This window comes from Cnephaeus nilssonii (assembly GCF_951640355.1).
Source record: "Cnephaeus nilssonii genome assembly, chromosome: X".
NCBI classification, from domain to species: domain Eukaryota; kingdom Metazoa; phylum Chordata; class Mammalia; order Chiroptera; family Vespertilionidae; genus Cnephaeus; species Cnephaeus nilssonii.
In genome coordinates, this window is record NC_137071.1 from 25,622,273 (window position 1) to 25,633,946 (window position 11,674).

Genomic DNA, 11,674 nt, shown 5'->3' on the forward strand with positions numbered 1-11,674 from the left:
AATTAAAAAAATATATAGCATTGGGAATGTTATGTGTTTCTAAAAAGCAGATGTTTGAATTTTAATTACCATACATAATATATCTATCTTAATATTGGGGGAAAACCCTACCTCTCCAGAGAAACCTTTTTTTATAGTTAAAGGCATAGACAAAACCCAAACCAGAATTTTAAAGCTTTGTAATTTTTTTCCAGTAAAAATTATGACTTTTCAAGATATCATAATTTGTTTTCCTAAGAATTTTTAAAAATCATTTTTATTTTTAAATTGCAATTGACATACACTATTATATTAATTTCAGGTGTACATACCAGTGAGTAGACATTATATATCATGATTTGTTAAGTTTCTTATCTTCAGTGACTGTCAGCTCTACTTTACTTTGGCCACCCACCAACAGGCCCTACTTTCTACTGTTTCATTATTGAGATATACTCTTTAAAATCCAAAGTTCTGATGGTCTTTCTTTGCACCGCAAACTAATATCTAAATTTCCACACTCCCACTGAGGTTCAATTGCCTCACATTTTGATGAAATATATAGCTACCTCACAATTATCTAGATTGAATTTCTGCCATCTGACTTATCTGATTCACATGAACGTAGCCAATTATTTCAGTTATTCTCTTGTTAGCATCCTCCTGATGTTTTATTATTGTCCATGAAACGCAATTTCTCAACCCTGCGTGAACTCCCACTACTTTATTAGCTCCCATTTCTGAACAGTGAAACCTTGCTGCACAAATTTATGAAACTATGCTAATTGGATCCACTGCAATTTCCTGTTATATAACCTCAGCCAAATCATCCCTGTTGCTTGGCAATCATTGTATTTATCAGTGTTGACCCCCTTTTACATTTAACAAAGCAGATGTTCGAATATTTTCCACTCTTAGAGCCACCAAACTCACCACTGCTTTTCACTTTTAGCAAATGCTTCTCTTTACTGATAAGTTCAAGCCACTCTGCAAAACTTAGTGGTAAACACACAATACAATACACAGATGATGTATTATATAGTGATATACCTAAAACCTGTATGCTTTTATTAACCAATGTCACCCCAATAAATTTAATTAAAATTTAACTTAAAAATTTTCCATTTTACCCAATTTTTTCTATAATAAAGCAAAATGTATCATTATCCCAATGAAAACTCCTTGTATCCTTTATACCACTTTCTGCTTTCTATAGCTTCTGAAGCTTTTCTGCAACAATATTTTTCTTTCCTTTATATCTTAAATATCAGTCCACTTACTTCTTGCTCTCAATCTGTGAACATGTTCCAACTTACCTATTCCATGAATATTTTGCCTGTGTATATTCAATTTTCATATCGGGTGAGTCAATGGTGCTTTACTTACACCTTAATTCTCTATAATTTGTTTTACCACTATTATGCAAATAAAGTCAGGAGCAATCACCTAATTATTAAATCCTGTGGAATTTCCTCAATATTACTCCCCCTCCCCCCGCAGAAAGCTAATTCTGCAGATAATTCCATTGAAAATTTCCTTCTCTTTGGTATAAGTCAGAATTTGTTTTTATCCTTGTATTCCCTAAAAGTAAATATTTGCCAAGGTTTACTCTTAGTCTTCCTAAGTTATCTCACTATACACTGTCCCTTAGTCATCACATACATTCATATACACTTATGGCATCAATTTTATAACTATTGATAACTTCTTATTTCCAATCTCTACTATACACCCTAAATTGCATATACATTGAGTGACCAGATTATTATGATATCTGAAAGCATAATAATCTGGCCACTCAGTGTGTGTGTGAGTGTGTGTGTGTATGTGTGTGTGTGTGTGTGTGTGTGTGTGTGTGTGTATTAGAGGCCTGGTGATGAATTCGTGCATCGGTGGGTCCCGCCAGCCTGGCCAGGGGGAGAAGACATGGGCAGTTGGTCGGCCTGCCTGCTGGTCGAACTCCTGATTGAGGGGACAATTTGCATATTAGCCTTTTATTATATAGGATATATACTGAGTGGCCAGATTATTATGTGTTCAGAGATCATAATAATCTGGCCATTCAGTGTATACCCCATTTTGAAATGTCTGTCTGGCATTGATATATGAATGCCTTGTTAGTGTAATATTGGTAGCTGGCAGTGTTTCCTGGGTATGGCAATATATCTTTGGAATTATGCAAGATGATTTTAGGTGTTACACTGACACAGTTTTAAAAGGTATTTATGTATGTATGTATTTATTTATGTATTTTTAGGGTTTTTAAAATTGATTTCCAGAAAGAGAAGAAGGGAGGGGGAAAGAGAGAAAGAAACACTGATGCCAGAAGGAAACATCCATCTGCTGCCCCTCACATGTCCCTGACTGGGGAGTGAGCCGGGCATGTGCCCTGACCAGGAATTGAACCAGCAACCCTCTGTGCACTGTACAATGCCCAACCACTGAGCAACACTGGCCACACATGGCAAGTTATTTATTTATTTGAATGTGTGTTAGAAATAGTGAAACTAATTCATCAAACAGATTTTACCACAGTTTTTATGGTTTTTATAGTACTTAGCTAAATTTCTTTCACCCAATCCAAAGCAAGATGCATTATAGTTCATTCTAAAATGTTAATTAAGCCCTAGCTGGTTTGGCTCAGTGCATAGAGTATCCACCTGTGGACTGAAGGGTCCTGGGTTCGATTCCAGTCAAAGGTACATGCCCAGGTTGCGGGCTCAATCCCCAGTGTGGGTTGTGCAGGGGGTAGCCAATCAGGGATTCTCTTAGATAAAGCAAGGTAGTGCCACATTGATGTTTCTATCTCTCTTTCCCTCTCCCTTCCTCTTTGAAATCAATAAAAATATTTTTCAAAAATGTTAAATAATAGTGTGTTTTTCTGCAGGTATGGCAAATGTTGTGATGATAGTACACAGGATGATTAAAGTTTTTGAGAAACAAAGGTATAGTGTTATGTGGAAGAGCTTTGAGCCACACAGATCTAACATTAGATAACGAATATCTGTTAGACCTTGAATGCCGGAAACAAATCAGTTTCACTAAAAGAGAGATGTTGACAGGAAGCCAGGAAGGCTGGTCAACAACCTTAATTGCTCTAACCACTCACCCTTTAGTTGAGATATTGTTAGCTGAAGCAGCTTCCACCTTGGTTTGTCCCATTAAGTTTTTGTTATTTCCTGCCTAAGGGCTACATGTATATTTCTGTTTATCTTGACTAAGATGTTTTCCCCAAAGCCTCAAATAAAAGGGATGGCAGAGCCAGAGCAGTGGTCAGTTCTCCCACTAGAGGTGGACTACCGCCTGGCCCCCCATTTCGCCAAATTGAATTTCTTCAAGTCTCCATTCATTTGTGTGCGGCCCTTCTCCAGAACTCGAACCCTGAACCGGAACCCTGGACCACGCGGGACGTGGAAAGGGATTCTTACATTCTGGCGCCTACCAAGGGACTTCTGGAGGAGAAGGTATTTTTCGCCTAAGAGCGAAGGAAGGAAAAAGTACACCGAGGAAAGGTGTGGAAAATTCACCAGAAAAAGGTGAGGGAAGTTCACCGCACACAAAAGCCCACGGCCAGCTGCAGAGTCGCGAACTGTAAGTAGGGTGGGAACTGCTTTTTCAGCCAGGCTAATGGGGAAGAATTAGGTTATAAATATAAAGAAAACTTTATTATAGACTTTTGGTTTGCATGCTTAAAGAATGTGGTTTTTTGTTCAAATTAAAATCTTGGTTTGTATTTGGAATTTAAAATCTGTAATAAGAAGTGAATCTCCACTGCTGAAGCTGCCTCTGGTGCGGAGAAATTCAGGGGTGGCAGGAGAGGGCAAGGCTATCCGCTCTCCTGCAATGAGATTACTTAAGGTTTCGTTTAAAAATTATAAAAGAACTCGCAGAGAAATGCAAGTCTTGGCCAAACTGGGTGTTAGTTATTACTTTGGAAAGCGAAAAAGAAAGAAAAAATTTGAGATTTGTCTTTATCTTTTAAGCATGAAAAGAAATCAGGCCAGATCTGTTGCTGATGCTTCCCTAGAAGTAAGTAGCATGTGGGGAAATGGAGACACGTGGAGATCCAATATGGAAGCCCACTCTCCCAGTATGCTCAGGAATGTGGTAATTTGCATTTGAATGGCTACAAACTTCCTCCAAACTCATTTGCAGCAAAACAATTTTTGGGGGAAGTTTGCTTAATTATATAAATAATAAAGGTAACGGTTTAGATATTTTGAAATAACAAAATGCTAAATATTTGACTTGCCAGCTTTACAAGTTCAAAGTGCAAATTAAATTAGGAGAAATTATATAGTTGTGGTAATTTAAATGCCTAAAGTATAAGAACTTATTTTTGAGAAAATAAAATGTTGTGTTTTCTCTAATAATTAGGAATTCAGAATAAGTTGCTTATTATTGGTCTAATTAAAAAAGGATTAATTCTGTGATCTCAACCAAAATTTTTCTATGCAAAAACAAGTTTAAAATCTAATTGATATCTTAGGATAATTATAAAAAATGTTATAATCTTTAAATCATATATGGATATATATATATATTTGATGGGTTTTTTTCCATGTTGAAATTTCAAGGCCTTAACAGAGATGATTCTTGGAAAGCTCCAAGGGCCCGGAGTAATACAAGAAATTTATCCTCTCTTCTTAAAGGAAATCTTTTTAAATTTAACATATCTAATATACTTGAAATTGCATGGAAAGCCTTATCAAATAAAAATTAATATATTTTAAATGTTATGAAGGTTTTGGCCCCAAAAAGGGCAAAACGAAGTAACTAAATAATTGACAGCCAGTTTGAAATTGAATTGCCATGGCCTAGAGCAAAGAAAATCCTTACATGATATTTTTCTACAATGTCATTATAGTTTTTGATATTTTATAACAGCATATACCAAACAAACTTACAAACTAATTCTTTGAATGTTTGGCAGCAATTTAAAAGCACATGAAAGGATTTAATCCCTTTCACTGTGTGGAAGGCCCCCTGGGAAGGCACTTGAGCATTCTATATTGGCCCTTCTTGCCCTTTTTGCCAAGAGGGACACACTTCTCACCATCCAATTGCCCACAGCTGTTGCCTGATCTCGCTGTTCCTGCTGAGGTTGAAGCCTCGTGGTGGCTGGTACCATGGATCTGTCTCTCGCACAATGGCGTGAGCTGGGCCCTCCCTGGAGAAGAAACTTGGGTTCCCCAAGATATGTGATCAATGCCAGGGCCCCGCCAGCAGGCGAGGGGATACCAAGGCAGGTGCTGGGCATGGAGGCCATAGGGGCATAGGCTACCAAGGAGACAAAACTGGACCTCACATCACCCTGCTTGGCCCCAGAGGATGGCTGGTTAGTCAAAGACGGGTAAGATTCCTCAAGGGAGGAACAACCTAAGACAGGCACAGTCGCAGAGGGGCCATCAGGAGAGAACTTGGGGGTCAACAGAGGTGGGGCACAGATCCTCACCCCCCCAACATTGCAGGGGCTTGAACACTCACCCCTTCTGAGGGAGGTCTCCTGCCCCATGGCTGCTTCGCGCTTCCCATGTCCAGCTCAGATCGGGACCCAGGTGGCCAACAGAGACTTGTCCAGCTCGAATCAGGACCCAGGCAACAGAGACTTGGCTGACAGCAGCAGCCCTATATCTAAATCCAGTCTAATACCTGGAATGCTTAGAGCCTTCTCAAGGATGCAAATAATCCTTTGCATTAATATTTACAGGGTGAACTAAGAATGCTGTTAGAGTATTAAATTTGATAGTAAAAATAGTCAAGTTTTCAGATTAATCTAAATTGGCTAATTGAAATAACTGAATATTCAAGAAAATTTAATTATATTGGACAAAAAGCTGTTTCTACAGTATTAACTAAAAATTCTTTTGGTAGTTGATTCCATGGTAAAATTGCTTAACATGCAATGAACCTAAAACAGTCATCTTTTTGTACAAAAAATTGAAATTTAAAGTGATCAAGACTGCATTATAAAAATTTTCCAAAAGCCTCCTAATAATTATATTAAAAAAGGGGGGATAGTGGAAAAATATTATGTAAGGAAAAATATCCAAAAAAAATTTTTTTTTCTTTGAAAACTAATTTTCATTTGTAATACTAAGAGCAGGACACCTATGAAAAAACACACATGGTGTCAGAATAAGCCAAAGGAAAATTGTTTGGGCAAAAAATAAAAAGGATCCCAAGTAAAAAATTATAGAAAAGATTCCTTTATTAACTTTTGGTCGAGAATATGTTTGTATATTTTCAGAAAACAACTCCAAGACCATGTGGATTCCTGCAACAGAGAGGAATTGACAGGAATGCTCCAGCCATAAAGACAGAAGAGAAGCAGTCCAGAGATGGAAGACACTGACGACACCTTGCCATGCTAGCAGTCAGCAGCTGTGCGTCGCTGCAGGTTGCCCAGGACCAAACCAGAGGTCGGACCTGCATTACCACCATCTGTCCACCATCCAGATACCATTGCTGACATGCTCTCAAAAGACTGTTGGACATTGAAACTGGGACTCAAAAACTGTTGGCCCAGAAAGAAACTTACTGCAGACTGATTTCATTTGAACTCTCAGCATAGCCATTGTTGCTTGTCTCATTTTTTGTTCTTATATGTTTATTTCTAGTCTGCATATGCAAGATTTTTTAAGAAAAGAAAACGGGGGAGATGCCGGAAACAAATCAGTTTCACTAAAAGAGAGATGTTGACAGGAAGCCAGGAAGGCTGGTCAACAACCTTAATTGCTCTAACCACTCACCCTTTAGTTGAGATATTGTTAGCTGAAGCAGCTTCCACCTTGGTTTGTCCCATTAAGTTTTTGTTATTTCCTGCCTAAGGGCTACATGTATATTTCTGTTTATCTTGACTAAGATGTTTTCCCCAAAGCCTCAAATAAAAGGGATGGCAGAGCCAGAGCAGTGGTCAGTTCTCCCACTAGAGGTGGACTACCGCCTGGCCCCCCATTTCGCCAAATTGAATTTCTTCAAGTCTCCATTCATTTGTGTGCGGCCCTTCTCCAGAACTCGAACCCTGAACCGGAACCCTGGACCACGCGGGACGTGGAAAGGGATTCTTACACTTGAACCAGTGTCTTAACATCTCAAAAACTATGTTTTCTCATCTATAAAATGGAGATATAAAATGTATCTTGAAGGATGGCTATGGGAAACAGAAATAACATATGCTCTATTGAGATGTCTAACACAGTTTTCTTCTCACAATGGACACTAAATCAATTGCAGCTATCTTATGATAATTTTATATAAATGTTTTGCAGAAAAGAGACATTCTCTAGCTACATAGGAATATGGGTATTGTTCTTTCAGCCAGAAAAACTTGTCTTAGTTTTAGTATGAAATCTATATTTGAATATAATTAGATATGGTGAGTAATAACCACTTAAAACGATGTAGCTCTACTTTCTAATTCAGCTTATTATTTTCTCTTGATTCAATTAATAACATGGCAATATTCGATACCACAAAGATAATTTATTGATATAAGATTAATACATAGTGATTGCAATCCTTATTTCCTATCCTAAACCAGACACAGAAAAACTGTTTACTTTTGAGAAGTAGTGGTGAAACTACTTATTTTCACCATAATTTATATTTTCTAGAGTTCACACTTTTATCCAAACCTCTCAAATTTATTTTAGTACTCATGTAAACATAGACACATTTTACAGTGTATTTTATATACTTTATACTTATTATTCAAAAATGCTTGATAAACTTTAGTCTGTAGGGAAATAAACTCTGAATATTAAAGGTGATTTTTTATACACATTGTGCATTCATGAATGAATATTTAAAACTTTTTTTGTGCTGCATGGCTATGACAATGTTTTATCTTTTTTGGTGTGTGTGTGTGTGTGTGTGTGTGTGTGTGTGTGTGTGTGTGTGTGTGTGTATTTCATTGCTCAATAGTATCTAGAGCTGCAGTCATGGAGTGGGAGCCAGATGTGAGCTAAAGCAGCTCTCCTTGGGTAAAGGTTGACTTTACTAGTATTTCATATGGTGTTTCCCAAATTTCACTGTGTCTCTGAATCCCCTGGAGATCTTATAAAGCAGATTCTGATTCAGTAGGTCTGGGCTGAAGCCTGAGAGTCTGCACATCTAACAAGCTCCTAAGTGATGTTAACGTTGCTGGCCCATGGGTCAAACCTTGAATAGCAAAGCTCTAGAGCAAAGGTACTCAGTCCTGGCTACATATTATAGTCACCTGAAGGGCTTTAAAAGATACCACATCTACAAAATACTTTCACAGCAACACCTAGATTAGTGTGTGATTAAATCACTGGGCAATGTAGCTTAGCTAAGTTGACATATAAAATTGACACACATACCCTCTAAGGCACTGACATTCTGTAGCCACAGATATGGATCAATTGTAGAATGTGATGATTACTTTTATATGTCACTTGCTTTTAACATGAATATTCAGCCAATAATTAGTTTAGCATAAATAAGAGAGTGAATTTGTTCCTTGAAAATGTTCCTTGACATGAGAAAAATCCACAATGAATCTTGTTATAATACTTGAAAGATGTGCTGTAAATTTTCAAGATGGTGTGCACTATCATAGCTTCATTAACTTTCTTTAAATTATTTTACTATTTTCTGCATGTACTATTACTACTCAGGACACAAAAAATACACAAAAAGGAGTTTGAGAATAATTCTACATGAAACAAAATTTCCCCTATTTATATTTTTATTAGTATTATTATATTTTTTTAAAACCAGTTTTCACAACCACACAAATTTCTCAGGTCATATATAATGTACACATAATTAGAGAAGCTCTTTGGTGTTATATGACAACAACTAGCCATGAAATTGTTCTTAAACTCAGTGAGGGTTCCTGGGGAGGAAGCAAAGGTAAGAATAGAATGTAGGTCTTTGATAACCCAATTTACTCATGAAAATGTTTTAATTACTTTCTGAAACTGTGGTTTGGTCACTGAATATTTCTACATTGACCAAAAAAAGTCTACTAAATTATAGTTAAGGCTGTAAACTCTCTGTCTATAATAGGCTTATGTAAATTTGACAATTCTCATTTTTTAATTAATATATCTAAAAGTAAAAAGTTATATTTAATGCTACATGCTGGAGTGGTCATGTACTGTCAGTTTTAGCTATAGTAATATTTGTACTTCAATAACAGATGGCTAAATGCATTTATTAATTTCCTTAATATATAGTTAAATTGAATGTGCTCAGCAGAGTAAAAACAAAAAAAACCCCACAACCTTGATTTGATTTGATTTGATACTTATATTCTCACTAGAGGCCCGGTGCATGAAATTCGTGCATGGGGAGGAGAGTGTCCCTCAGCCCAGCCTGCACCCTCTCCAATCTGGGACCCCCTCGAGGGATGTCCGACTGCCCGTTTAAGCCCAATCCCAATTGCTCACCTGCCTGCCTTCCTGGTTGCCCCTAACTGCTTCTGCCTGCCAACCTGATCACCCCCTAACCACTCCCCTGCCAGCCTGATTGATGCCTAACTGCTCCTCTGCCAGCCCAATTGCCCCTAACTGCCCTCCCCTGCCGGCCTGGTCACCCCTAACTGCCCTCCCCTGCCAGCCTCATTGTTCCTAACTGCTCTCCCCTGCTGGTCTGCCCCCCCAAACTGCCCTCGCCTGTATTCCTGGGTCCCCCCAAATTGCCCTCCCTTGCAGGTCTGGTCCCCCCCAAACTGCTCTCCCCTGAAGGTCTGGGTCCCCTCCCAACTGCCCTTCCCTGCAGGTCCAGTCACCCCCAACTTCCCTCTCCTGCAGTTCTGGTCACCCCCAACTGTGCTTTCCTACAGGCTTGGTTCCCCCCCCCCCCCAACTGCTCTCCCCTGCAGGCCCAGTCGTTCCCAACTTCCCTCCTCTGCCAGCCTGGTCACCTCTAACTGCCCTCCCCTGCAGGCTTGATCACCCCAACTGCCCTCCCCTGCCGACCGGGTCACCCCTAACTTCCCTCCCCTGCCAGCCTCATCTCCCCTAACTGCTCTCCCCTGCTGGTCTGGTCCCCCCCAACTGTCCTCCCCTGTAGGCCCTGGTCCCCCAAACTGCCCTACCCTGCAGGCCCAGTTGCCCCCAACTTGCCTCCTCTGTCGGCCTGGTCACCCCTAACTGCCCTCCTCTGCTGGCTTGATTGCCCCAACTGCCCTCTCTTGCAGCTCTGGTCCCTCCCAACTGCCCTCCCCTGCTGGCCATCTCGTGACAGCCATCTTTGACCACATGGGGGCAGCCATCTTGTGTGTTGGAGTGACAGTCAATTTGCATATTACTCTTTTATTAGATAGGATTGCAGATTAGAATGTCAGTAATCAAGCAAATGTTACAATTTTACTTTTTTCTACAAAACACTCATAGTACTAACTCAAAGTATATTTACTCTTCGTTGTTTTTAAAGATCATTATAAAGAACATTTTATTGTGTATCTGATTGAAATTATAATCCATTGTTTATAAAACTTGTTTGTTTTTTTAAATTAAACATTCTCCAAATGATAGGCAACTCAAGAATATTGATTTATTTTACTTGTAAGTTGCCTCAGGAATTTACAATTAAAATTACATATGTGATGATAAAAGATCAATGAAATAGAAAAATTTTCTTCTTACTTTAAACATAGTGAGCCCACAACAAAATATTTGACAATTATGTTCTATTGTATAGAGACATGACTTGTAGTAAAGTATAAAGTTTTACTTTGAATAATGTTCCAGTAAAAATGTTTTTTTCCACACATTCCAGGAACCTAATATTTCAGAGAACTCCCTAATTCACTTCCTCTTTTGTGCCTCCCTAACTGCTTATGACAAATATTTGCATTTTACCTCAAGAAAAACCCCACACAAAACAAAACACCTTTCTCTCAGCACGGAAACTCCTAAAAATTGTTTTCCGTTGTATATCCCACAGACCTGACATTAAACATTCTGATGCCAATCATTATTTCCTGAGTTCTATGCTTTCCATTTTTTTAAAACAAGTTGCAGTATCATCAAAGATTTCCATTGTCTTTATTTTTTTTAAGAGATGTTAGTACCCAGAACTTTAAAATACTTTTAATTAGGAAAATTTATAATATTTTACATAATAATTTGAGAAATGTAAAAATACTTTAATATTTTCTTGTTTATTTTTCACAGCTTATAAGACTGATCTGGGAAATTTTATTTTTCTTACTAAAATGAATGTCCTTATTTTCATCTATAAAATTAATGTAGTTGATATTGTAATTACTATATATGGTACCAGGTGGGTACTGGAAATATGGGGAGGGAACACTGCAGAATATCTGAAACTAATACAAAATAATATTGAATGTAAATAAAATTTAAATTAAAAAGATAACAGACTTGATTAGCTAAACTGTAGGGCAACATATAATTCTAAACCTTAGAAGTTTTCTTTTCTTTAAAAATGTTATAAATATTTAAAAAATATTTTGCCCTTTTCTTTATGCTTATCAGTTTTACACAGATGCCTATCATATATAGTATTATTATTTAATTTGATCTCATAAATAATAAATATTTCTATTTCCAGTCTTCAGAAAGAAATTTCTAAAAGCTATATAATATATCACCATATTGATAACAGCTCTAAAGTACTATCAATTCATATTTGATATGAAATATAAAATATTATGCATTGTGTATTTTTAAAATTTTCTCAAAATTAAATTCTATGA